Genomic DNA, 22173 nt, shown 5'->3' on the forward strand with positions numbered 1-22173 from the left:
TTACAGAGGAAAAATGGTAACTCATTGTTGCTTTATTTTAAATGTATTACTTCCTTTGTGAGATCAATTTCATCTTTCTGTGAATTAATTGGTTCTTGCCCTTTTCTTTCATACCCTTTATTCCTTTTTCTATTGGCTTTTTGTCTTTTTCTAACTGGTTTATAATAGTTCTTCGTATATTGTTATTAGCCCTTTGTCTGTCACAAAGGTGGCAAGACCTTGCTGTACTAGCTTGGATAGAAGGCTATTTGAGGAATGAGGTGAGAAATATGGTGATTTGAATTAAGATAATGGGCAGTGGGGATTAACAGAAGGTTCAGGAGGTGGCAGGAGTTGGGTATTGACTAGCTATGAGAGTTAAAGAGGAGGTAACAGTCAAGAATGACTCCAAGGTTCCAGCTTGGACAACTTGGTAGATAGTCATGCCATTTCCAGAGACTGGTAAGTGAATAGGAGGAAGTGCTTGGCTGGGGAAGGAAGGAAGGAATGGAAAACAATGAATTAGATTTCTCGGGGGTTGAATCTGAGTTGCCTTAAGACATCCAAATAGATACCTTGTGAGCAAGATGGACAGAGAGTTTCTGGAAGAGCCCTGGGCTAGAGGTACAGATCTGGTAATAGTATAGAGATAGTATTCCTTTGTGTAGACAAGACAGTCTATGGAAAATGTATCAGGTGAGGAAAAAATCTTGAGTGGTGAGGGTCCATCCTAGAGAAAGAGAACTCTTTTGAAAAACTAGGTTTGTCTATTTCTTCTGCTTCCTCATGGCATCATTAACAAAAAGTGGACACAGTTACAAAAAAGGTATAATGGGCTGGACTCATATGAGATTCACATACACAGCATGTAACAATTCAGATGGGAAATGATACTGTGGATTCTAGGGAGAGGTCAAAACTGAGAAGGAACCACCATGCACATATGGAAGGGAGCAGTGCAACAGAACAGGCTATATGAATGTAGGAGAAAGGAAGAGGAAATGCACCCTGCTGGCTATCACTGGAATGCAAAGGTCTTATCTGACCTGCTGTGGTCAGATAGGAAACACTCTGAAACTGGAGAATAATTAGGGCCTGTAAAAAGAATGTCCTGTCAGAAAATAAGAGACAAGATTGTTAATGAATAAGAATATAATATTTTAACCAGGAAATTTGTATAAAGTCGTCAAAAGGATGAAACATGTTTAAAAGGAAATTTTTGCCTTCAAGAGAATAGGGACTTTATACTTCTAGTTCCTAGCCTAGTTTTAAATTATACAAGTTAGCAGAATTTGTCATTTTCCAAGGAGCAGGGACAACTCAAGACAAAATATCTGCTCCAAATTCTTCCACCGGACTCCACAGTTAAAGCTGGTATTTATATTCTCACATACTCTTTGTCTTTGGTAAATACCAGTCATCCTTAGTCTCACGTTTCAACTTCCTTCTAACTGACCTGTATCGAAACAATGTTCTTGTGATTGATACCTTATTGTGAGACAATGTAACATATGTTTAACAACCAGGCTTCCTGGGTTTAAATCCTGGCTCTGCCTGACCAGGCTTTTTATACTTCTGGAATTTATTTAACCTTTCTGTGTCTGGCTCCTCCTTAAAGTGGCATAGTAATAGTACTTAACTCATTCCTTTTCTTTTTTCTTTTCTTTTCTTTTTTTGAGGATTCAGTGAGCATATAATTCAATGAGTATACAATTTTTTGAATAGTCTCTGGCACAAAGAGAGTGCTATGTGTCAGGTATCATTATTATTACCAATTATTTTCACGTATTAGGTATTATAATTCTCACAATGACCCTGTGAAAAAATGGTTTTATAGATAAGGAACATACAGTTCAAAAAATTTCAGGAACTTGTCTAAGACCACACAACTAGCAAAGAACAGAGTCAGGATCCAAACCTGGGTCCCTCTCATACTCATTCTACCTTGCTGCAATGTTTCCCTTTATTTTAAAAACCATCACATCAATGTGAATCATTAATTCCTAAGTGTAATTGCTAAGCACATATAAGTCATCCATAAGTTCCTTCATTTAGTTCTAATAACTCTCTGCACATCCTTTCAGGTTTTTTGTTTGTTTGTTTGTTTGTTTTAAGTAGATATGTGAGGGCAGGTCAGGCCAGGCCTCTGAAGTTCCTGTAAATGCGATCCTCAGTCTAACTTGGTCTCCCCAGAGATGATAATCCAAGAGTCATGTCAGCCATCGTGGGTCCCCCACAACCTCCAGCACACATCTCAAAGTTTTGGCCTGGAGAAAACTTACCTTTAGAGTGCGGCTGTCAGTGTCCTTGGTGTGCCTTCTTCCAGGGACATTCGACATGGAAGGTTTAGAAGCAGATACATATCTTATCTCCACTGAAATTATTTTATCACCTGAATCTACTGATTCAAAAAAATTGGGCTGTGAGACAATTAAAATGTCTGGTTCTTAGACAGTTTTCTGTGTTGGCTTTTCTCTTATGTGCTTTTTCCTCCTCTCTCCCATAACCTAATCTTGACTCCTACAAGACCCAGGACAGATATCATCCTCCAACCCCTACCACTTCCAAAAGGAACAGAGGGGGAGAATCTGTGCAAAGAGCATAGGGAGAGGACAGATTTGAAGGTGAGGTTTAGGAATAATAAAGAGTTGGTTTCAAACAACTGGGCAAGGTAGAAAAGTTCAAGAGTTAGTCTCACTTTCTTTGACTTGCCAGGATTTCCATAGCCTCTGTCCAGTAATGCCCAGAGAAAGCCTTTGCAAATATAATAATGAGCCCACCCAGAACCAGTTTTAGGAAGATGTCCCTTACTCAGGTCTTCCTTCGTATCAGCAAAGTGCCTGTGTAATATCATTACCAAAAAGTAAAAAGTGGCTTAGAGGAAATCTGCTCTGCCCTGAACTCTCCAACAGATGGTCACTGAAGTACCACATCAATGAAACATTCACAACGTAGATAGTTCATCAGGATTTTATTTTTTTAATTTTTTATTTATTTATTTTTTAAAGATTTTATTAATTTATCTGACAGAGAGAGAGACAGCCAGCGAGAGAGGGAACACAAGCAGGGGGAGTGGGCGAGGAAGAAGCAGGCTCATAGCGGAAGAGCCTGATGTGGGGCTCGATCCCAGAACCCCGGGAACACGCCCTGAGCCAAAGGCAGACGCTTAACGACTGAGCCACCCAGGCACCCCTAGGATTTTATTTTTTTTATTTATTTATTTTTTTTTTGCAGTTAGGATTTTTAAATTCTCAGAGCATTTAACATGTGAGATGCATAAGGTCAAATGAAAGTAAATCTTGCAGGGGTCCCTGGGTGGCTCAGATGGTTGAGTGTCTGCCTTCAGGTCAGGTCATGATCTCCAGGTCCTGGGATCACCCGTGTTGGGCTCCCTGCTCAGTGGGAAGTCTGCTTCTCCCTCTGCCTCTCCCCTCTCTCCCATGCGTGCTCTCTCTCAGATGAATGAATAAAATCTTAAAAAAATAGAAAGAAAGAAATCTTATAAATAAAACAGAATTAGAGATAAAGAAATAAGACTTTGACACTTAGGCCTAAGAGAGACAAAATAGGAGAGCTCTATAGTTTCGGTCAACATCCAACATGCTGGACCTGTGACCTCCTTAATTCTTCTCTGTTTATGACAGGTGCCTGGAACAAAAAAGAATATCATCCGCAAGAGAAAAACGGGAGCTCCACAGGCTAAAGGCAGTTTGGTCCTTGGGCAGATGTTATTCAAATCTCTTAATACAGGGATACTTCCTCCCTGTAAAAAAGAAAGAAAATGTGGTAGGCTGGGGTTTTGTACTAGAGGCAAACCCTGCACTCAGCTACGATGCATCTCTGAAAGTCTCAGAGGAAAGAACAGTTGCAAGAAATGAATTTTCTCTGTTCTCTGTTCCCCCTGAGAGCAGTAGCATTCGATAACCCCCATTCACCATAGTAGTTCTCCTTCATTGGTAAGGCAAAATTCTGATTTGCTCACTCATCAATTCATCAATCGTGTTTAGGGAACACTTAGAGAAGCAAAAAGAGAAAAGGGAAGTAAATGGGAAATTTCCAGCTGACTTTCAGAGAGAGAGGGGAAACAGAAACAAGATAGGCCCAGGGCCTTGAAATTGCATGACTGTGTCTGTTAAGTTTGTGGGACTGAGACACACGTAAGGGGAGCTGATGTTCTCGGCCAGCAAACCCCAGCACATTTCAGTATTCTCTGGAGGGAACTACTCCCAGGTAGGGTCTGTTATGAGCTTGTGAGTCCATAGAGGGAGAAAGGAGGAGGACATTCCTGATGTGACCCGGGCAAAGGAATGAAGAGGTCGCATGTTTCCACATCAAGGTTCCAAGGTATCTTGCATCTCTGGAGCCATGATGATAACACTCGGGAATTAAGAGCTAACAACACCTATTGCAAAAGCCTACTATGTTTCAGGGGCCAGAAAAGAGAGAGAGGGTTCCTGCTTCTGAGGGATTCACAGCCTCGTGACAAGATGAATAGTAACGAATCTCAGCAATGTTAAAAGTTTACAAATGTAATGTATTTCCGGTGCTGTGGAGAGTGTATTTTCCCCGGGCAGTCACACTGCACTCCTCCAGGAGTGTCCGTCACAGCAGAGTGGACGTAAATGAAGTACCCTTGACTTGTAATATGCACAACCTGAGCTACTGCACGTGGTTGTCTTGCTTCTCCTTCTCCAGCTTCTACGCCATCACCCCCAAGAATCTAAAGGGACTCCCAGAGTTCCACATGTTCCAGATAAGTCTGTGCCACCCTGAGTTCCACTCCTTCGTCACAGAGAGTGAAAAGGGGGCCTCAGAACTCTGTGTGTTCCTGACAACGCCCTCACCCTCTTTCCTTCCACAAACTTCACCGCTTTGCCACCAGGGTCTATTTTGAGACAACCATATCCAATCTCATCCTATCTTTTTCCCTATTCATGATTAACATGACAAGAAGCCCAAGACCCCCAGTATATCCTCACTCTGAGCCCCATATGACTCTTACCCTCCTTTTTCTGACCCCATTTCCAATGTAGTCCCAAAGTCTGAACCCCTTCTACTGCACCCTCTGGAACTTGCTATGAATCTTCAGCAAATCCCTTCTGTTCTCAACTTCTGTTAACATTTCCCTCACCTTCTTGCTCTAACTGAAATCTGGCTTTCCTCTGAGGACACTTCTTCCCTTATAGCCCTTTCAAGGGGGGCTGGTTTTCTTTCTAACGTCCTTCATACACCTGACGTAAGTGAATTCCTTCTCATAATGGCTTCCAGATCATTCTCTTTCCCTCCTCTCTGCACACTTCTAGCATAAAATCTCATCCCATTAGACTTTTCTGTTCATTACCTTCCACGTTACAGTCTTCTACTGCTCACCACCATTCCTTGATTTTAGCTGCTGTCCCTGCCAAACTGTCCAACATTACTTCTGTCATGATTCTTGGTATCACTATCTCATATACGATCAATCCATGACCTTCTTTGGACCTGGACCTTCTTTCCTCCACAGACCTTGTCTTCCATTTTACCTTAGCCACCCTTTCCATGGTTAGAGCTTAGATTTTGTCATTAGCAATAAACACAACCACTCTATTACCTCAATTTCAAGCACTAAAACTCTCCAACCATTACCTTTTACCCTTCCTGCTCATTATCTCTGGTACCTGACTCGAAAAATTCTTTGGGTGCCATTAGGACCTAGAACCCAATGATCCTACCACTTTCTCACTGTCTCTTCCCCTGCCTCACACCCCTTACCCTTACTAGCCCAGCGTAGATCCCCTGACTGAGAATGGCATCACTTGCTGGCACATATCTGTCTTCCTTTGTCATACCTGCACGGCAAAACCCCAACATCTGGCTAACCCTACACTCCTCCCATTCTGTGCCCACACACAAGCAACTGAATGTGGCTGGAGGAAAACACACAACCGCGCTAAGTATTCTCACTTTAAATTTACTACCACAAACCTCAAATGTGCCTTCAGTGCTGCCCAGGAAGCCCGTGACGTTTTTTTCAGTTATTCTCATCTCCTCTCCTAGATAACTATTTCATTCTTTCTCCTCACACTCTAATACCATCATCCTCAGCTTCCTATTCAAGCTGATAATTTGCCTCCTATTTCACTGAGAACATTAGAAGCAAGCAGAAGAGAATTTCTACAAGCTCCCACTACCACACTATTCACTTTTCTCATCACTGCCCACGTACTGGGCCTTGCCCCTCTCACACAATCTGACCTAGGCGAACCCTTCTACCTGTGCGTAGACCCCAGCCCTCTGCCTACTAAGAGACATTCCTCAGTAATTCTCCCCCCTCTCCTACATCAACGTTACCCTCTCCTTTTGTTCATTGTCAACATACAAACATGCTGTTATTCCTCTCATCTAATAAAAGAAAGAGTGAAACTCTGTAACTTTCTCGTTAACACACATCTGTCTGCTGCTCGCCTCTGAAGCAAATTATCCTCTGTGTTACTTCTCCAGTGATCTATTCTTAGTCCTCCAAAGCTGCCCATGTTCCTTCTCACAAATGATCTATTCTTTGTCCTCCTCTTATTGACTTGTGGGTAGCTTTTGACATAAGAGATCGCTCCCTCCTCCCTGAAACATCCCCTTCATTGCACTTCCAGGTCAAGATGCTTCCCTAGTTTCCCTTCTGTTTTCTGTCCTCTCCTTCTTATTTCCCTTTGCTGGTTTCTCTTCATCTCCCTGATCTATACACATTGGGGGGGCCCAGGGTTCAGTCCCTGGACCTCTATTCTTTTCCGTCTATGACTGCTCCCTTGTAAACCCATCTAATCTTATAATTTGAAATACCATCTATAGGTTAGCAACTCTCAAGTATATGTTTCAAGCCTGGACTTCTCTCCCAAACTCCAATTTCATATCCAACCTTCAACTCAACGTGGCCCCTCAGTTGTCTGAAACGGGCATCTCTAACTCAACACATCCCAAACCAAACTCCAGATTTCCTGATCAGAATAAATGGTAATTCCATTCTCCCAGTTGCCCAGGTCAAAAACTTTAGTCATCACTAGTTTCTCTCTTTCCCCGCACACCCATCATCTAATCTCTTCTCAAATCCTAGCTGCTCTGCCTTCAAAACTATGTGCATAACCCACTCTCTTCTCACCACTTCTACTACTACCATCTTGGACAAGTCATCATCTTTTCTTACCTGGATTATTATAACAATCTCCCAGTTGGTCACCCTGCTCTCATTCTTGTCTCTCTTGAGTGTTCTTTCAAAAGCGGTCAGAAATATACTTTTAAAATATATATCAGGGGCGCCTGGGTGGCACAGCGGTTAAGCGTCTGCCTTCGGCTCAGGGCGTGATCCCGGCGTTATGGGATCGGGTCCCACATCAGGCTCCTCCGCTATGAGCCTGCTTCTTCCTCTCCCACTTCCCCTGCTTGTGTTCCCTTTCCCCTGGCTGTCTCTATCTCTGTCAAATAAATAAATAAAATCTTAAAAAAAAAATAAAATATATATCAGATCATTCTACTCCTCTGTTGAAAACTTTCCAGTAGCTTTCCATCTCTTCTCATAGCATGAGCAAAAGTCAAAACCCTTACAATGGCCTACAAAGCACCACTCATTTCAGCCTCCTGTTATCTTTCTGATATGATCTCTTACACTCTCCTCATATTCTCTCCATTCCAACCAGTAGGCTCCTTGCTGTTCCTCAAATCCACCAGCCCTTGCCCATCCCAAGGCCTGGCTCCCTCACCTCCTACAAATCCTCGTTAAAATTTAGCCTCTCAGTAAGGCTTTCTCTGAACAGCCTACATAGAATCACAACGCTCCATTCCTCCCCCCTCCACTCTCCTTTTTCCAATCTGCCTTGCCTGCTTTCTTTTTCTCCGTACGACTCTTCACCACCTGATATACTTCATATTCAGTTTATATTGAAATATGCACACAGAAAAGTGCATGTAAGTGTTCAGCTTAATTATTATTCTTAATCAATAATTATTCTTAATTAATTAATAATTAATATTCACAAACTGAATACAACCATGTAACCAGCACCCAGACCAATAAACAGAATATTACCAACACCTCCAGACGCTCCTCATGCCCTCTCCTAGCCACTACTCCCCTTTCACACTCCAAGGATAAGTATTCTAACTTCTAACAGCAGAGATTAATTTTGCCTGTTTTTGTATTTCATATAAATGGATTCATACAGTGACATACTACATATTTTAAGGATCTATTTATTCACTGGCTATTCCACCCCACTATTAGCATGTAAGTGCCATGAGGGAAGGGATTTGTTTTGTTTATTGTTGTATACCCAGTGCCGAAAAAAGGATCGGACACAGAGTTATAGTCCAACAAATATTTGATAAATGAATGAAATATTGAACAAATGGAAATGAGAGTAGAAGATTTAGGAAGGGCTTAACATCTGAGCCAAATCTTAAAGGATGACTAGAAACCCATGAGGCAGCCCAAAAAAGAAAGCTGCCTAAACACAGGCAGAGTCTCTGCTGTGACTTGGCAGAATGAAAAACTAAACACAATCTAAAAACCGTGAGAAGTCAGTCAGCTGAAAGCGATGGCAACAGCCATGTGTTGAAACCAGTGAGCCATGAGGGTGGAAAAATAGGCAGATGCCAGATCTCAAAGGGCTTTATACAAATAAGTCCATGAACGGAGTTAGAAAGGAAGAAAAGTAAAATATAGGGTCCTTCTAGGTATTTCCAGGACACCAGGCATTTTTAGGAGTTGACATTTAGGGGGACACAAAACAGGGATTTCTTTGAAGTCAGCTTATTAATAACTTTATAGTGTCTCAGAAAAGAGTCTGTGGCCACCACTGCAAGGGCCACAGACCTCTATTTCTGAATAAGTGGGAAAGGCTGAATAGTCTGGCGAATAAGTAACCCCCACTTTTTTTCCCCTTTAAAGAAAGGACAACTCAAAATAGGACATTTAGACCTCTGAGTCTCTCTAATTATCCTTGTTTTACTGGAATGGAGCAAGGAGCCAGCAGCTCTGCTCTGCTAACCTGCTGCCCCTGACTTTGAGGAGACGGAACCCATCTCGTGGGGAGGGATAGGCCAGAGATGCTTCGAGTGTCTTCACCATCCCTGGGGGCTGATGCCCTGTATCAGTGGTTCTTGAACCCGAGAGTGGGTCAGAATCACCTGGAGACCTCGTTAAAACACAAACTGTTAGGCCTACCCTCAGAGTTTTTAATTCATTAGGTCTTGGGTGGGGCCTGAAAATCTGCATTTCCAATAAGCTCCCAGGGGGTGCGAATGTGGCTGGTCTGGGCTGCTGCTTGAGAACCATCATCCTACTCAAGGCTACCCTGCTAAACCAGGTGAGGAGGCCCTCGTCACGCTCCTGCGGCACCCAATTTCTCTCCATCATAATCCCCTCGTCCTGCAGTGTGCATTCATTTAATCTGTGTCTCCCCCACCAACCTGTCCACAGCACAAAGGGCAGGAACTACTACGATCTTGTTTATCTTCGTGGTGCAGTGCCAATGTCTGGCACCAACCAAGCATTCTACTTATATTTGTTGAATTAATAGAAGAATGATTCCAACTGGCTTCCCAAAGACACAGAACCATAGGAGAGGAAGGGGCCTCCAAAGAACATGGTTCCAGCTCCCTCTCTTCTACAGCTAAGCACAGAAAGCATGAAAGAGGGATAAGTCCTTAGTTTCTTCTTTCTGTTCTTCTAGTGAGGTTTGAATGCTCCATCCCCACCATCTCTGAGCTCCAGCTTCCCCATCTATTACATATAGATTTGCCAGATAAAATACAGGACACTCTGTTAAATTTGCATTTTAGATAAATAACAAATAATACTTTGGCCATATTTGGCAATGTTTGCTGTTTATCTAAAATTCAAATTTAACTGTGAATCTTCTATTTTTATTTACTAAATCTGGTAAACCTACTTATATGTGGATAATAATATGACTTACCTCATTTGGTTCCCATAATGATTAAGTAAGCAAATATATGTAAAACCCTAGAATAGCAACTGAAACCAAGTAAGAGTTCTATTTAAGTTTGCACTATTATGTTTATTGTACCCACAGAACACACCCGCACACGCGCGCACACACACGCACACCTGGCTAGAGATACGCCTTTTTTTCATTAACCTACTCCAGTTTTGAAAAACTTCAAAATGGTATTTTAAAATCTTGATGTTTTAATTTATGACATGCTATTTTATTATCTCCTCCATAAATATCATGAACAACAAGTCAGTCTCTATTCTATAAAGGTCCTCTAAATAATTAAGGCCAAAATAAAATAATCTCCTAATCTTTTCATCTTAGGGTAAGGTTCTAATTTGATCTTTTACTATATGAATCTAATTCTCTTCTCTGAAGCCTATCTAATTCCTCCACATTATATTTTTTCTTTCGTTAGGAAAATACATATTCATTATTATAAACTTGTAGGAAGGAAAAAATTATTCTTTCTTCTTGCAGTTATTGTCTGAATTTTACATAATCAGTACATATGTAAAATAAAATAAACATAAGCTTTTTTTTTTTGGAGTTTCCTTTTCTTGTTTTTGTCTTTCTATGCTCACACAATTATGCTTGATCAGCTTATTTAAACAGATTTTCATGATTTTTATTTTAAATTTTGCCCATTATTAGTCAGTGATTTTATGACTCTGGAGCAAAGCATAAATGATACAATCTATAATCCTACCCTCTTAAAAACAAACATTCCTAATATTTTGAAGTAATAAAAATAAAAATAAGAACATTTTTAATGACAATAACACCTCACATTTATTGTTAGTGTACTATGTCCAGGAACTATGCTAGAATTTTACTTTATTAAATCTTCTTTTTTTTAAGATTTTTTATTTATTTATTCGACAGAGATAGAGACAGCCAGCAAGAGAGGGAACACAAGCAGGGGGAGTGGGAGAGGAAGAAGCAGGCTCATAGTGGAGGAGCCTGATGCGGGACTCGATCCCAGATCGCCGGGATCACGCCCTGAGCCGAAGGCAGACGCCCAACCGCTGTGCCACCCAGGCGCCCCTACTTTATTAAATCTTTTAATCCTCTTAAGAAATGCCATGAAAAAAGATACAATTATTATCAATCCCCAATCTTTTCTGCTCTGGTTGCTGGACGATTGCTCCACTGCACATTTCTTGCTAAGATCATGAAAGATCTGCAAGCCACTAAATGAGATAAACATTTTCTGTCTTTATCTAACCTGTCCATACATGTTGCATTCTCTCCCTCCATTCCTCTGTCCCTCTCTCTTGCCTTCCCTTCTTTCCTCTCTTTCTCTTCCTCATTTTTTTCTCTTCTCTTCCTTCCTTGCAGTAGGACGGGCTTGAGCCATTACACATTTCAACAATACAACAGTAGCAAAATTATACTAAAGTTGACTTCACTTCTTCAGTGTGTGACATAGCGATCTTTTTTCCCTCCAAGTTCACTTAACCTCAGGGCCTCCACATTTTACTTCACATTTTTAAAAAAGTATACCTTTAAATAAATGGGAAGGTATCACAGATTCATGGGTCAAAATCTTAATACTGTTAAGATGGCAATGCTATCGAAATTGATCTGTAGCTTCATTGCTATCCCTACCCAAACCTCACCCTGCTTGTGATCAGAAGTTGACATGCTGATCATAAAGTCCATAGGGAAAGGCAGGGACACAGACTAGCCAAAACAACTTGGAAAACAAAGAACAGAGTTACGAACAAACAAAGAAAAAAAAAAGAGACAAAAACCAAACTCAAATACAGAGAACAAACTGGCGGTTGCCAGAGGGGAGGTGGGTGGGCAGATGGGTAAAAAAAAAAAATAGAAGAACAAAATTGGAGAATTTGCACTTCACATTTTCAAAGCTTATTAAAATGTGATGAAATTAGAACTCAGTAACAGAATGAAATTTAGGAAATAAAATGTATGTGGAAATTAACACAATCCTAAATAACCAATAGGTCAAAGAAGAAATCTCAAGGAAATTAGAAAATACTTTGAGAAAAGTGAAAATGCAAGCATAACATACCAAAATGTATGGGATGCAGTTCAATCAGAGCTCAGAGGGATTTACGACTGTAAATGCCCATGTTAAGAAGAAAGAGGGGCGCCTGCCTGGCTCAGGAGCTGGAGCATGGAACTCCTGAGCTCAGGGTCGGAGTTCAAGCCCCACATTGGATGTGGGACCTACTTCAAGGAAAAAATTTTTTTTTAAATCCTCAAAAAGAAAAAAAGAATAGCCAAAACAATCTTGAAAAAGAAGAACAAATTTGGAGGACTGGCACTTCCCTGTGTCAAAATTTACTAAAAAAACGATACCAGTCAAGACAGTGTGGCCCTGCCATAAGCATAAGGACAGGTACATAGTCCAATGGAATAGAATTGAGAGTCCAGATATAAACCCTGTATTTATGGTCAAGCGATTTTTGACAAGGAAGTCAAGACAATTCAATGGAGGAAGAATAGTCTTTTCAATAAGTGATCCTGGGAAGACTGAATATCTCTACATAAAAAATTATGTTGGCCCCTATCTCATATCATACACAAAAATTAACTTTAAATGTGTCATAGACCTGAATGTGGGAGCTAAAATCATAAGACTCTTAGAAGAAAACATAGCAGTAAATCTTTGTGATCTTGGATTAGGGAATTATTTCTTAGATATGACACCAAAAGCACATGTGTCAATAAAAATAGATAAATTGGACTTTATAAAAATCAGAAACTTTACTGCTTCAAAGAACATCATCAAGAAGTGAAAAGATAGGGGCACCTGGGTGGCACAGCGGTTAAGCGTCTGCCTTCAGCTCAGGGCGTGATCCCAGCGTTATGGGATCGAGCCCCACATCAGGCTCCTCCGCTATGAGCCTGCTTCTTCCTCTCCCACTCCCCCTGCTTGTGTTCCCTCTCTCACTGGCTGTCTCTATTTCTGAAAAATAAATAAATAAAATCTTAAAAAAAAAAAGAAGTGAAAAGATAACCCACAGAAAGGAAGGAAGTATTTGCAAATCATACATTGGATAAGGGACTGGTATCCAAAATACATAAAGGAGTCTTACAACTTAATAATAACAAGATAACTCATTTTTTTCATGCGCAAAGGATTTGGATGGATATTTCAAAGAAGATATACAGATCACAAGTAGGCACATGGGAAGATGCTCAGTATCATCAGCCAACAGGGAAATGCAAGTCAAAACCACAAAGAGATACTACTCATATCCATTAGAATGACTAAAATTAAAAAATAATAATAATAATGAATGCTGACAAGGATGTTGAGAAGTTGGAACCTTCATTGGTGGGAGTGTAAAATGGTGCAGCTATTTTGGAAAATAGATCGGCAGTTACTCGAAAGATTAAAAATAGTTACCATATGATCCAGCAATTCCACTCCTAGGTATAAACCAAGATAAATGGAAACATATATTCACCCAAAATTTGTACACCAATGTTTGTAGTAGCATTGTTCATTGCAGCCAATAGATAGAAACAACCCAAATTTCCGTCACCCGATTAATGGATAAGTAGAATATGGCATATCTGTCCAATGGAATATCATTCAACAATAAAAATGAATGAAGTGCCAGTTCATTCTACAACATGATGAAACTTGAAAACATCATGCTGAATGGAAGACGTCAGTTACCACATATTGTATGATTCCATTTACATGAAAGGTCCAAATAGGCAAATTTATATCATCAGAAAGTAGGTTAGTGTTTGCCTATGATGAGGGGACATGGCGGTAGGAATGGAGAGTGACTGATGGGGTTTCTTTTTAGGGCAATGAAAATGTTCTAAAATTAGACAGTGGTGATGGATGAACAACTGTGAATATGCTAAAACAATGAATTGTACATTTTAAATGGGTAAATTTTATGGCATGTGAATTATATTTTGTAAAGATTTAAAAGATTTAAAGAGATTGTTAAAATATAGTTTTTTTGGACTATAAAGATAATATATGGTCATTACAGAATGTTGCATAAGACTGACAAGTACAAAGAAGAAAATAAAAATTGTCTATAATCCTATTATGCAGAAATAACAAATAATTGTTACTACTACTAGTAATTATTATTATTATTATTATTATTATCATACTTCCTTTCTCTGTAGTGAAATACATCCTGCTTTCACTCACTCACTTAGGTATTTGCAGATGATTCTGAAGGGCTGGTTGCTCACATCTGTCTCTGTTATGCCGCAGACATATTTCTCATGTAACTTGACTGGGTATTTCAGGACAGACAGCACCCTGTAGAAGCCATTCATCTCCAGGACCACCACGGTGCTGTGGTGGCTCAGGTCCCTCTCTGCTGGGTCAAGCCAGGTCACACTGGGCATGAGGTACCAGCTCTTAGATATGCACATTGCCACGTCCTCCTCATCAATCCTATCAAACTGCACCTGGGGCATTTCAAAGTCTGGTTGGAAAAAACAACAAAACAATTAGTTCCTTTTTTATTTCAGCCCCGGGAGGATCAAGCTAGCAAAAATCTTGCCCTGAGTTTTTATGTTAATCCTTCTGGAGGCAATAGGTCTTGAGGTTCACCGTAGTTAAATTTCCGACCTAGGCACTGAAAGAGAATCAGAATACACGCATGCCCCTGTCCTGCAGGTCTCCTCCAGCGCTGCTGTATTTACGTGTGGAACCGTTCCTTCTTCATGGCTTCATTGCAGACTCTCAGCTGACCTCAGACACCCTGCTGAGAATCGCAGAAGATAACAAATGGTTCTCACTGCCACCTTCCCATCTCTTCCAGATCTTTCTCCAGAGGGATTCTGTTACGCCTCCCTCTACCTGCAGATCTCTGGCAGGGAGAAGACCACTCTCCATGTAATCCCGAGAAGGGTGAGCATCCCTGGGGCATAATGGAGATCCACTGGTCCAATCCCCCATTTTAACAGTGAGAAAATGAAGCCTAGAAAAGCTAAACGAGTTGTCAGAGTCATCCAGAATTAGAACCTGGGCCTCCTAACTCCCGGTGTAGGGCTATTTTCATGAAACCACACTTCATATCTCAGGGTTTTCATGGAGGAGAATTATGTTATGTAACATTTTGGGTTTTCAGTGTTATAATTTGTTGGGCGAGTCTGGGATAAGGCCAATGCATTGTGGGGGGGGGGGTATTTATTTTGTTTGCTTGTTTGAATGAATGGGTAATATAGACAGATGCAGATATACCAACTTTGGTCCAGAGCAGTATTTTCAGCTAACATGAACTGAGAGTGCAAATACCTGAATCTTATGATGGATATGAGAAGAGCCTATGATAACTTGAGAAGAGAAAAACTGAGAACACCAGAAGAGGAAACTTAAAATTTATCCCTATAAACAGAGACAGAGCTTGAAACCAAGTTCATCCAATAAATTCCCTTACCTCCTGCTATTAGCTTGATTGTACTTTCGCCTCTTCCATTTGGTGTGATGGCTGAGCACTTGTAGATAGTTTCAGCCACGAAATCCACACTTCTTAGTAAAAGTGCTAGAGTCCCTCAGAAATTTCAGCCCAACCCACGGAGACTCTTCCCTCATCCAAGGAGCTCCTCTGATCCTCCAGTTGTTCAGTGTTATTATGAAACTGGTAAACCAGCCTTGGGAAAATTCAAAAAAATCATAGCACCTGAGAAAGTGGTAATATACTTTATTCTCTTCTACTCCATATTCTTCTTTGATGTCTTCTCTTTCCTAAGAAAACTCAAGATTTTCTGTGCCCTCCACGAAGGAGAAACGGCAGGTGAGGGTAACATCCGTGAAAGGGTGGACCCGTAACTCTTCTGTAGACACTGAGAATCTCAAAGAAATGAGGTTAGTAAAATATTCATAAAGGCCAGTGAGTGCTGTACCAGGTAGGCTTTCATAACAGATAAAACAAATCATTCTAGCTCTTTCAAGCAGTAAGGAATTTAGTACGTAGACGTGGACATTTACAAAATCATTGGGAGGCTGGAGGAATGAGCCCAAAGTAGGGCACAGAAGGGGACACTAGCAGTGTGCGTGTTCAGTCCTTCCTCCCATTGTGCTGGGCTCAGGACAGCACTTCAGAGCGGGTCTGCCAGTGAAGCAGCTGTCTCTGCCGTATCAGAAGTCGTCACTGCAAACAGTGACTCCAGAGCCAAACGCACCTGTTAGAGTCCCACTAGCACGAGAGAGCGCGTGCACGCCGCACGCTGATCGCACCAGCACCATTCCCCCACTTAAACCAGTTGGCAGTTTAATGCTTGAGCAGATGTGTCTGACTGGCAGAGTTTAAGTCATCCCCAGAACCTAAACTGTAAAGCAGTCTTGGAAATGTAGTTTTTTACTCTCTAGTCTCAGCAAGCCAGGAAGGCAAATCAGAAAGGCAGAAACAGATTTTAGTAAGTCAGTCTGTTCTACCTGCCACAAATCCCTACTGGTCTGGGCAGAGCTATCCTGAGTAGGAGCTGAGAGCTCTGAGGAATACAGCCATGCACTCTGTATTATTCATGGAATCGTGACATGGAATACATTCCTGATATGTTAGAGCTGGAAGAAGCCTTAGAGATCATCTGATTCAATCTTTTCAAAACCAGTTTTTCTAAAGCCCTCCCCAGAAATTGTCACTGACAGACAGGGGAAGACCAAATCAGTGAGACCTCCACTCCTTCACCAATTCCATCAGAACAATCCCTCTCTAATTTACTTTAAAAATTGGGCTTCCGAGGAGAGTGTTTGATATAATGAGGTGAGATGAAATAGAAGAAAAAAATAGGTGAAGCACAAGGGAAAATCCAAATGGTGAAAGTTCATAGGCAAGGAAGCTTCCAAGCCATCCACCCAGCAAAAAGCAGCCAGAGAGATATGCTGGAGGGTACATTCCAGTTGAACGATAGATGCAATCTGCTCATTGATCAGTAGCAATCATGTGGCTGTTGGTGGGGCTGGGCATAGACTGTCCCAAGAGTGCAGAGACCATATCTTAAACATCCTGTTTCACCAGTGCCTAGCACAGGACTTAACGCAGTTCAGTGTTATCTTATGTGCCAATGTGACTGGGTCACAGGGTGCCCAGGAATTTGGTCAAACATTATTCTGGGCATGTCTCTGAAGGTGTTTTTGGATGAGGTCAATATTTGAGTTGGTAAACTAAGCTGACAGCCCTCTCTAATGTGGGTGGCCCTCAATCAATCAGTCAAAGGCTGTTTGAGCTGGACTTCAAACTGAAACATAGGCTCCTTTTGGGTCTGAAGCCTTTAGACTTGGACTGAAACGATACCATCACTTTCCTGGGTCTCCAGCTTGCCCACTGCAGAGATCCTGGGACCTCTTACCTCCACAATCACATGTTCTCTTCATATAGATTTTCTTTGTTCTGCTGCTCTGAGAATCCTGACTAATACATCAGGTGACATTTATTAAGTGTTTACAATGCGTCAGACATATTCTAAGAGATTGTCCTGAATTTAATTCATGTAATCTGCATACTAACAGAGAGGTAGTTACTATTATTATCCCCAGTTTACTACTGAGAAAACCAAGGCACAGTGGGGTGAAGTAAGTTGCTCAGGGACACACAGCTAGTAAGTGGTAGAGCTTCAAACCCAGGCAGTCTGGCTCCACGGCGCTCCATCTGAACTGTGTTCTTCCATCTAAGAGTGGACGCTCATCCTAAACTTGACGAATGAATCAACGGCTAATTAAATATATGAATGACTCTAAAGGAAAACAGATGAGAATGGAAAGAAGAAGGCAAGGAAAAATAACCTGTGTGACCCTAAGAAGGATGGATGTGCATATAAAACATGAAATGTTTTCTTGCTCAAATTGTTATTTCTCTGATGTGGTTACAATCAAGAAGCAGTGGATTATAGTTATTAAAAAATTCCTGTCTGAAGATTTGTAAATCTAAGTTCTAGTTCTTTTCTTTTTTTTTAGTAAGCTCCGCGCCAATTGCAGAGCCCAAAGTGGGGCTCAAACTCATGACCCTGAGATCAAGACCTGAGCTGAGATCAAGTGTCGAATGCTTACCGACTGAGCCACCCAGGCACCCCCTTTGTTCTAGTTCTAAGCCCCTTACTAGTCATTTGGCGATGGGTAAGTCACTTATTCTCTCTGAGTTACAGCTTCCTAGTGTATAATTATGATAAAAATACCTGCCCTGGGGCTATTACAAAATACCTTCGGATCTTAGGGGCTGTTTTTATATGACATTGCTCAGTAATTTTCCAGAGAGACAGAAAGAGTGGACCAGACGGGTGGATACCTTAGTAAGCTGCCCCTCTTCCCAATCTCTCATAAAAATATGTAGCTTACTCATGAGAGGTCCTTAATTCTAGCTTCTCAGGTTATACCCAGGAGGTCTTGCTGCAGCTGAACCCCTTCTTCCCAAGGGAAAGGGTCTCAGACGCAGGAATCTAAAGACTCTAGCCAAAGAATCGTGAAACACAATCTACTGATGATGTAATTGGTAATGTAAATGCCAACCTCTGACCGATGTGTCTGCAGATGGTGCACTTAAATCTGAATCACTCTTTTGTCTATTTCAATCTGTTATTTCTAGACCACTGTGTCGTCAGCTTCCCAATGCCTAAGAAACTGAAGCAAACAGCTGATAATGTGAGAAAACACTTTCAAAACTGCAGAAAGGTACTACGTCTCAAGCACTTACTATGGTACCTAGCACACAGTATTAGGCTACCAATATTGCTATAAAGTGAAAGGTATTACCAGAACTAATACACCTTTCTCTTTCTCACCTATGTATACACTCATTCTTTTATCTGGTTGGGGTTTTGGGGTTTTTGTTTTGTTTTGTTTTGTTGGCTATGAGTGGATTGCCTCCCTACACACCAACACACAGTAACCAAGCATCAAAAGAAAAGAGCCAGTAAATGCAATCTGGATGGACCAAGTCTTGCACTAACTCCGAGTAGATCTCTGGAGCTTGAGGACGTCCTCAAGCTGCTGCTACCTTTGGCAAACTGCTGCAGGTCCCTGGGAGATGGCCTATGCCTGAGAACCGGAAATATGTTTGATCACTTTGTGAAGTAGTTATGTTGCAGGTTTTAGACATATGTGCGTCTATAAAGCATTTTTGCATAGATACCTTTGGTTAGTTGAATTACATCAACAGTTTCAACATCTGTACACTGTTCATCCCAATATTTTTTTTAAAAGATTTTATTTATTTATTTGACAGAGAGAGAGACAGCCAGTGAGAGAGGGAACACAAGCAGAGGGAGTGGGAGAGGAAGAAGCAGGCTCTCAGCAGAGGAGCCCGATGTGGGGCTCGATCCCAGAACACCAGGATCATGCCCTGAGCCGAAGGCAGACACTTAATGACTGAGCCACCCAGGCACCCCTCATCCCAATATTTTTGAAGAATTGAGAATGAAGAATTATAAAAACCCTGCATTGACTGCCCATTCAGATTTTTCAGGACAGGCCTGATTTCAAATATTCTGTGACACTAAATCCTAAATCGACATTTGTCAGAGTCACTGGAAGTGAGGAGGAATATCTAGATATTTTTGTTTTGGTTAGAGAAGTTCAAATCATAGGTGTGAGTAAATGTAACTATCTAATATGGACTCAAATGGACAAACCAAATTGGGAGGGGGGGTTCTCATTGAAAAAAATAAACAACGTTTTTTTGGGGCACCTGGGTGGCTCAGTTGGTTAAGCCTCTGCCTTCAGCTCAGGTCATGATCTCAGGGTTCTGGGATTGAGCTCCATGTCGGGGTTCTCTGCTCAGTGGGGAGCCTACTTCTCGCTCTCCCCCTGCTCGTCCTCTCTTGCCATCTCTCTGCCTCTCTCTCAAATAAATATTTTTTTAAAAACAATATATATTTTTTAAAGATTTTATTTATTTATTTGACAGAGAGACAGAGAGGGAACACAAGGGGGGGGGGGCGGTGGGAGAGGGAGAAGCAGGCTTCTTGCCGAGCAGGGAGCCTGATCCAGGGCTAGCCAAAGGCAAACGCTTAACGACTGAGCCACCCAGTCGCCCCTTAAAAAAACAATATTTTACAATTTGTGCCTGTTAGATTTTCCCATCTGTCCTTCAATATTACCTGTGACACAAAAATAGCATTGTTATTCCCATTTAACAAATGAAAAGACTGAGGTTCAGAGAGATTAAATCATTTGCTTGGTTTTTTAAAATCTCCAAATCACTATTTCCTCACTCTTCCCCACGCTGTTTCAGAAATACCCACTAAGTTTTTTTTGAAAAGTGACTCACCTGCATCACGGACTAGCAGCAGCATGTTGACCATCACCGAGAAGAGAGACATTCTGTAAGGAACGAAGAGAAAGGTAGAGACTTTGTCTCTGGCGAGAAAGAGTAGGGCCGGCATAACCCAGCCACGCCCTGCTGGGTCTGAGGAAGGCCTCACGGGCACCCCCTCCAGGCAGCACACCCACCACACGTACTGCCAGCCCTGGTAGTCTATGTGGGATGCCCACTGAACCCAGTTCACTCAGGCTGCTACTACAGGCATGTTTGTTGCGTTTGCCTGTAGGAACCTGGCACTCTAGTTCTAGAGTGTGCAGATCTGTCTCTAGCTGAGTCCCATCTGAATTCGTTTGGATCAGAGTCAGCCCTGAGATATCCGAGGGGTCGGGGACAGCCTCCCGGTTTGTTGCTGACCGTCTGGGTGTTGCGGGGGAAAGTTAACAGTGGACGAGGTGTAACAGTAGATAAGCAGGTGCGTCTGGAAGTTATGGAGTGAGGCTTCCCAAACAGAGAAGAATAACCAAGAGACAGTACTAAACCAGTCTGCCCAGCCAGGGCTGCACTTTAATAGGAATGGAATTAACAAGCCTAGGGCAGCTCTGGAAGAGGTAGGAGAAAGGGCTCAGGGAGCACTCAGTCCCTTTGAGAAGCCCTGACACAAATGTACATCTCCATATGGGTGAGGTCAATCTTATTCACTGGCTGGATCCTGTCTCCTTCTCTGGTCTCATCTCTAAAGACTCCCCCACAGTCCAAGTTCCACCAGTACCATCCCTAAGTCATAGTGCTAACCCAACCCTCCTCACCTGACACAACTCCAATCATCACCAGCCTCACCTGCCCCTCCCCATACCCACTTACCATTCACAACTCTGCCCAAGTAGCACTTCTTCCCAAAGTCCTCCCTCATCCCAGTCCGGTTCATCATCCCCCGTCTGTATTTTGAACATACTTTTGTCATTGCATAGATCACCTTGTATAGCAAGTATTTCTGTGCATGTTCTTTGTCCCTTACTATTTTGGAGGAAGAAAGAAAGAAAGAAAGAAAGAAAGAAAGAAAGAAAGAAAGAAAGAAAGAAAGAAAGAAAGAAAGAAAGAAAGAAAGAAGAAAGAAAGAAAGAAAGAAAGAAAAGAAAGAAAGAAAGAAAGAAAGAAAGAAAGAAAGAAAGAAAGAAAGAAAGAAAGAAAGAAAGAAAGAAAGAAAGAAAGAAAGAAAGAAAGAAAGAAAGAAAGAAAGAAAGAAAGAAAGAAAGAAAGAAAAGAAAGAAAGAAAGAAAGAAAAGAAAGAAGAAAGAAGAAGAAAGAAAGAAAGAAAGAAAGAAAGAAAGAAAGAAAGAAAGAAAGAAAGAAAGAAAGAGAAGAAAGAAAGAAAGAAAGAAAGAAAGAAAGAAAGAAAGAAAGAAGAGAAAAGAAAGAAAAAGAAAGAAAGAAAGAAAGAAAGAAAGAAAGAAAAAGAAAGAAAGAAAGAAAGAAAGAAAGAAAGAAAGAAAGAAAGAAAGAAAAAGAAAGAAAGAAAGAAAGAAAGAAGGAAAGAAAGGAAGGAAGGAAGGAAGGAAGGAAGGAAGGAAGGAAGGAAGGAAAGATGATCATATCCTTTCAGCATGCTTTCCTGCCTCCTCTTCTTCCTATAATCTATTAAGGAGAGGAAAAGCCGCCACAGTCCTCCCGGTCTATGATCCCCATACTAATGGCAACTATACATCAAATGCATATGAATGACAGATTGAATCTAAAACTAAGCCTATGAAGTAGTTGTTATTATTGTTTCCATTTGACAAGAGGAAACTAAAGCATAGAGTAAATAACTCATCCAAGGTCACACAGACTCAACACTCTCACCTTTCAGGCTAGCTGAAGTCTGTGCATGTCACCTAAAGTCTGTCCTGACAAAACTCTGCCACTTCACCGCACACCGTGGGAAGTCCTGTATCACGCAGCGCATCCAGCAAGAGAACAGGAAGTTCATCAACTGATGAAGCAGGTGGCTTATGAAGAAT

The 22173-nt window shown here is 41.4% G+C and overlaps 1 pseudogene across 1 annotated transcript; it reads right to left on the reverse strand.

The window, feature by feature from the left end:
* Window positions 1–14067: 14067 nt before the first annotated feature.
* On the reverse strand, window positions 14068–21205 carry LOC123784019 (uncharacterized; annotated as a pseudogene). The gene is made up of 3 exons (XR_015724201.1): window positions 20183–21205; window positions 15359–15764; window positions 14068–14401 (listed from the first exon to the last, which is right to left on the reverse strand). The product of XR_015724201.1 is annotated as an uncharacterized LOC123784019 (transcript).
* Between the last annotated feature and the right edge of the window lie 968 nt (window positions 21206–22173).

The sequence above is a fragment of the Ursus americanus genome, chromosome 4 (assembly GCF_024610735.1).
Source record: "Ursus americanus isolate L20-20 chromosome 4, mUrsAme1.1.p, whole genome shotgun sequence".
In the NCBI taxonomy this organism is placed as follows: domain Eukaryota; kingdom Metazoa; phylum Chordata; class Mammalia; order Carnivora; family Ursidae; genus Ursus; species Ursus americanus.